This window comes from Lithobates pipiens, unplaced genomic scaffold (genome assembly GCF_037356315.1).
Source record: "Lithobates pipiens isolate NorthernLeopardFrog02 unplaced genomic scaffold, aLitPip1_a1.2 Scaffold_19, whole genome shotgun sequence".
Taxonomy (NCBI): domain Eukaryota; kingdom Metazoa; phylum Chordata; class Amphibia; order Anura; family Ranidae; genus Lithobates; species Lithobates pipiens.
The window spans coordinates 84,476,442-84,482,441 of record NW_027507764.1 but is presented as its reverse complement, the minus strand read 5'-3'; positions in this window follow the sequence as shown (position 1 = coordinate 84,482,441).

Below are 6,000 nucleotides of genomic sequence, written 5' to 3'. Positions count from 1 at the left end.
TGGTGTGTTCCTTGGCCTTCATTATGCTGTTTGTTCACTAAGGTTCTCTACCAAACTCCTGAGGGCTTCACAAAACAGCTGGCATTTATAAATAACATATACCAAAATAAGTGTCCACCACCTTGCCGTTAATAAACGTACACCAGAAATAAGGTGGTTAAGGTTAAAAGACATTTAGAATACATGTATCTTTTTTATATACAGTGGTGTGAAAAAGTGTTTGCCCCCTTCCTCATTTCCTGTTCCTTTGCATGTTTGTCACACTTAAGTGTTTCGGAACATCAAACCAATTTAAACAATAGTCAAGGACAACACAAGTAAACACAAAATGCAATTTGTAAATGAAGGTGTTTATTATTAAAGGTGAAAAAAAATCCAAACCATCATGGCCCTGTGTGAAAAAGTGATTGCCCCCTAAACCTAATAACTGGTTGGGCCACCCTTAGCAGCAACAACTGCAACCAAGCGTTTGCGATAACGTGCAATGAGGCTTTTACAGCGTCCTGGAGGAATTTTGGCCCACTCATCTTTGCAGAATTGTCCTAATTCAGTTACATTAGAGGGTTTTCGAGCATGAACGGCCTTTTTAAGGTCATACCACAACATCTCAATAGGATTCAGGTCAGGACTTTGGCTAGGCCACTCCAAAGTCTTCATTTTGTTTTTCTTCAGCCATTCGGTGGTGGACTTGCTGGTGTGTTTGGGATCATTGTCCTGCTGCAGAACCCAAGTTCGTTTCAGCTTGAGTACACGAACAGATGGTCGGACATTCTCCTTCAGGATCTCTTGGTAGACAGCAGAATTCATAGTTCCTTTTATCACGGCAAGTCTTCCAGGTCCTGAAGTAGCAAAACAGCCCCAGACCATCACACTACCACCACCATATTTTACTGTTGGTATAATGTTCTTTTTATTAAATGCAGTGTTCCTTCTACGCCAGATATACTTGGACACACACCTTCCAAAGAGTTCCACTTTTGTCTCATCGGTCCACAGAATGTTATCCCAAAAGTCTTGGGGATCATCAAGATGTGTTGTGGAGAAATTGAGACGAGCTTTGATGTTCTTTTTGCTCAGCAGTGGTTTTCTCCTTGGAACTCTGCCATGCAGGCCATTTTTGCCCAGTCTTTTCCTGATGGTGGAGGCATGAACGCTGACCTTAACTGAGGCAAGTGAGGCCTGCAGTTCCTTGGACGTTGTTGTGGGGTCTTTTGTGACCTTTTGGATGAGTCGTCGCTGCGCTCTTGGGGTAATTTTGGGCGGCCGGCCACTCCTGGGAAGGTTCACCACTGTTCCATGTCTTCGCCATTTGTGGATAATGGCTCTCACTGTGGTTCGCTGTATTCCCAAAGCTTTGGAAATGGCTTTATAACCCTTTCCAGACTGATAGATCTCAATTACTTTCTTTCTCAATTGTTCCTGAATTTCTTTGGGTCTCGGCATGATGTGTAGCTTTTAAGGATCTTCTGGTGGACCTTACTGTGTCAAGCCGATCCTATTTAAGTGATGCCTTGATTGTGAACAGGTGTGGCAATAATCAGGCCTGGGTGTGGCTATATAAATTGAACTCAGGTGTGGACAACCACAGTTATAGTATGTTTTAACAAGGGGGGCAATCACTTTTTCACACAGGGCCATGATGGTTTGGATTTTTTTTCACCTTTAATAATAAACACCTTCATTTACAAATTGCATTTTGTGTTTACTTGTGTTGTCCTTGACTATTGTTTAAATTGGTTTGATGTTCCGAAACACTTAAGTGTGACAAACATGCAAAGGAACAGGAAATGAGGAAGGGGGCAAACACTTTTTCACACCACTGTAATCTTTATTTATTTAGTTTTATGCACAGACATCATAACAAATTAACAGTATAACATGTGCAGACAGTTGTCTACATGTATCCAACCATGCTTCAAAGCACACTTTAGAAATCACCTGAGTGACATACATGAGAATACATATTGGAAGAAACAAAAAAAAAAAAAAACAAAGGGGACGAAAAACAAAACGCGGCACACAAAAGAAACTAAAGGTCGAAGTCAACATACACAGACACAACACAAACCCCAGCCTAAAAGGAATCAGCAGTATCCTGTGTAACCATAAGGATCAGAGGCCAACCCAGAAGAAAAAGGGTCACACTGACTGTAACAAGGTCTGGGCAGTAATCAATGGGCCGCAAGGTGTGAACACCACACAGGGGGTTTGCTCTGGCACCCACCTCAAGGTCTATTGGGAGCCCGGAACCACCAGAGTGATAATATAAGATTATCTATCATGCACTTAGTCTAGTTACCTAAGCGCCTCATATTTCCTAGGTGCAGCATCAACAGTAGGTGAACAAAGAATCAATGAGAAGGTAAGAGGGGGAGAAGGGGGGAGGTAAGATAAGAAGTAGTGGAAAAGGGGGGGAAGGATTGGACGCATTGTATATCTCCACGAGACCACTCACATTGGCACGTACCATTTTGCAGAAAAACACATGTTAAAATCAAGTAGTTAACCCAAAGTTGGGATCTGCTAATTTTAGAAGGGCAACATCGAGGCTAGATGAAGCATATTCCGCAGCCGTGGTGTGTTCTTATCAGGTTGCCCATGTTGTATGGAAATATTCCAATGTACCCTTACAGGTGGCTATCCATTCCTCTGCTTGCATGATCTCGTTTACCTGAGTTCACTTCCAATATATTGCTATCAAGCATTTTGCAGCTTTTAATAGGTGCCTTAAGGCGCATCATTTGTATTTGCTGAGCAAGAATACATTTACAATATATATATATATATATATATATATATATATATATATATATATATATATATATATAGTTGTTAGATCAGTTCTAGGGACAGTCAATCACATCCACATCCCTATGAAGTATATTGGAAAGGATTTGGGAAAACATCACTCTCCCATATGGTTATTGGCCGCTGAAGGATGTGAGGCTGTCATTGAGGTAAGCACAAACATTTTGGCGATAATAAAATAGTAAGTTTATTACAGAAACATAAATAGCATACAAATTGACAAATAAATCAAGCCACATTTGGCAATTGCCAATATTACTTGAATCATTTAACAGCTTGAAAGATGGTGGTGCATGGAGTAAACTGACGTGTTTCGCAGAGCCATGAACTGCTTCTTCTGGGCAACTACATGCATCTATATTTATCAATCAGATTACAAAAACCATCATTATAATAATATTAATATCATTTTAATTAAATTTTTTCTCATAATACATATGATACCATTACTATAAGTGCTCACCAAATTACATAATATTGATCATGTGACCAACAGCATCATAAGAAAGAGAGTCATGCCATCATCCGGTAATTGATCAATGGTGTCATAGATCTAGTCTGAGGACATCAGATCGTGACAGGGGCAACGGGACAGCCATCAAACAAGGATCTCTTATACTACCAAAGTTATATACTGAGATGCACAAAATACATCTTAATAGTATACACTATTGATATATGGCAATTAGACCAAGGTATACAACTAATCTCTATTTTCTGCATGAATCAACAGTCAGTCCGGGGCACAGAAAAGGGGTAATCAAGGAGGCATACATTCACACAAAATGAACTAACCCTATGCAAATCCAACCAATCAAAAACAACCACACCACAATGGCACTAGCAAATGCTTGTGCCTATGTACATACAGTCACCCTCATATATGTCCACATAACCATAGCCAACCTAAAAATACATACAGAACCACATACAGCATAGGATATAGTGAATCCAACCGCATACATGTGAAGAAACCAACTGGCCAACCCAAGACACCAACTGATACAATCAACCATATGGTCTCCATATACATTGTGTAATAGAATCAGACCCATACCAATTGCAATTGTCAGTCATCCATGGTAGTGCTGAACCTAGCCACAAACAAACCGGCCTCTATCTAATTACCTGATTGAGAGGGTTATCATGCACAAAGGTGCATAAGCCTAGAGTGTCGATTCGCCCCAGCCTAAATTGCAAGCCTTTCCACTGCCTTGGTATGCATTCCACTGAGTCCAGCCGTCACTGTCCTTATAAAACAATCCTCCCGGAAATGACTGAACCTGACGTGGATCATTGACGTCATAGCCGGCCCGGGTGCTCTCCCCCCTGTTCTCGCCCCAGTGCTCTCCACTCCCCCCAGTGCTCTCCACTCCTCCAGTGCTCTCCCCTCTGTTCTCCCCCCAGTGCTCTCCACTCCTCCAGTGCTCTCCCCTCTGTTCTCCCCCCAGTGCTCTCCACTCCTCCCAGTGCTCCCCCCCAGTGTTCTCCACTCCCCACAGTGCTCTCCCCCCTGTTCTCCCCTCGTGCTCCCCACTCCCCCCAATGCTCTCCCCCCTGTTCCCCCCAGTGCTCTCCACTCCACCCAGTGCTCTCCCCCCGTTCTCCCCCCAGTGCTCTCCACTCCCCCAGTGCTCTCCCCCCTGTTCTCCCCCCAGTGTCCCCCCTCCTGTTTACCCCCCCAGTGCTCTCCACTACCCCCAGTGCTCTCCACTCCTCCAGTGCTCTCCCCCTGTTCTCCTCCCGGTGCTCTCCACTCTCCCCAGTGCTCTCCCCCTGTTTTTCCCCTCCCAGTGTTCTCCACTCACCCCAGTGCTCTCCCCCCTGTTCTTCCCCCCGTGCTCTCCACTCCCCCCAGTGCTTTCCCCCCTGTTCTCCCCCCAGTGCTCTCCCCCTCTTCTTCCCTCCAGTGCCCCCCCATTCTTTCCCCCAGTGCTATCCCCCCTGTTCTTTCCTACCAGTGCTCTCCCCCCAGTGCTCTCCACTCCTCCCAGTGCTTCCCCCCCAGTGCTCTCCACTCCCCCCAGTGCTCTCCCCCCCCTGTTCTCCCCCCGTGCTCTCCACCCTTGTTCTTTCCCCCCAGTGATCTCCACTCCCCCAGTGCTCTCCCCCTGTTCTTCCCCCCAGTGCTCTCCCCCCATTCTTACCCCCCCAGTGCTCTCCACTCCCACCAGTACTCTCCATTCCCCCCACAGTGCTCTCCACTCCCTCCAGTGCTCTCCCCCCAGTGCTCTCCACACCCCCCAGTGATCTCCCCCCTGTCCTCCCCCCCAGTGCTCTCCACTCCCCCCAGTGCTCTCCTCCCTGTTCTTTCTCCCCCCCAGTGCTCTCCAGCTTTCCCCATCACTCTCCAGCCCCCACCCCAGTGCTCTCCAGCCGCCCATTCTCCCCACCCCTATTCTATCTGGCCCTCTGGTGCTCTCAAGCTCCACCCATCGCTCTCCAGCCCTCCCAGTGCTCTCTACCTCCCCCCCTTGCTCTCCACCCCTGTTCTTTTTGGCTACCCCCAGGACTCTCCACCCCTGTACTCTGCACTCCCCCCTGCATTTTGCCCCGAACCCATGTGCTGTCCAACCCTGCCAGTGCTCTCCACCCCCCCCCCCCCACAGTGCTCTCCAGACCCCGGGCTTTCCACCCCTGTTCTTTCTGGCTCCCACTGGTGCGCTCAAGCTCCCCCCATTTCTCTCCACTACCCCCTGCTTTTTGTACCCCCCCAGTACTCTCCAGCCCCCATGCTCTCCACCCCTGTTTTTCTGCCCCCCAGTGCTCTTCACCACCTCACACTCTTAGCCCCCCCATTGCTCTCAGCCTACCGTGCTCTGCACCCCTGTTCTTTTTTCTCTCAAGTTCCCCCCAGCGCTCTCCGCTCCCCACCCCTGTGATCTCCACTCCACCCTGCTCTTTGTCCCACCCATGTGTTCTCCAACCCCACCAGAACTCTCTGCTCCCCCTTCTCTCCAGCTCCCACCCAGTGCTCTCAACTTCCCCAGGACCAGAGAACAGGCTGACTCGGGCCGTAAAATTAGGAGGGCTGAAGGTGCAGGTGGCCAGGGACCACTCCATCTCACAGCAAACAGATCCTCTGGAAGGAGCACTGTCCCCATCCAAAACGAGAACAGACCCTGCCTGCTGCTGGCCGCCATGGATATTCTGCTGGCATGCAAGGTACCGTACCGAGCATCAACAACACAC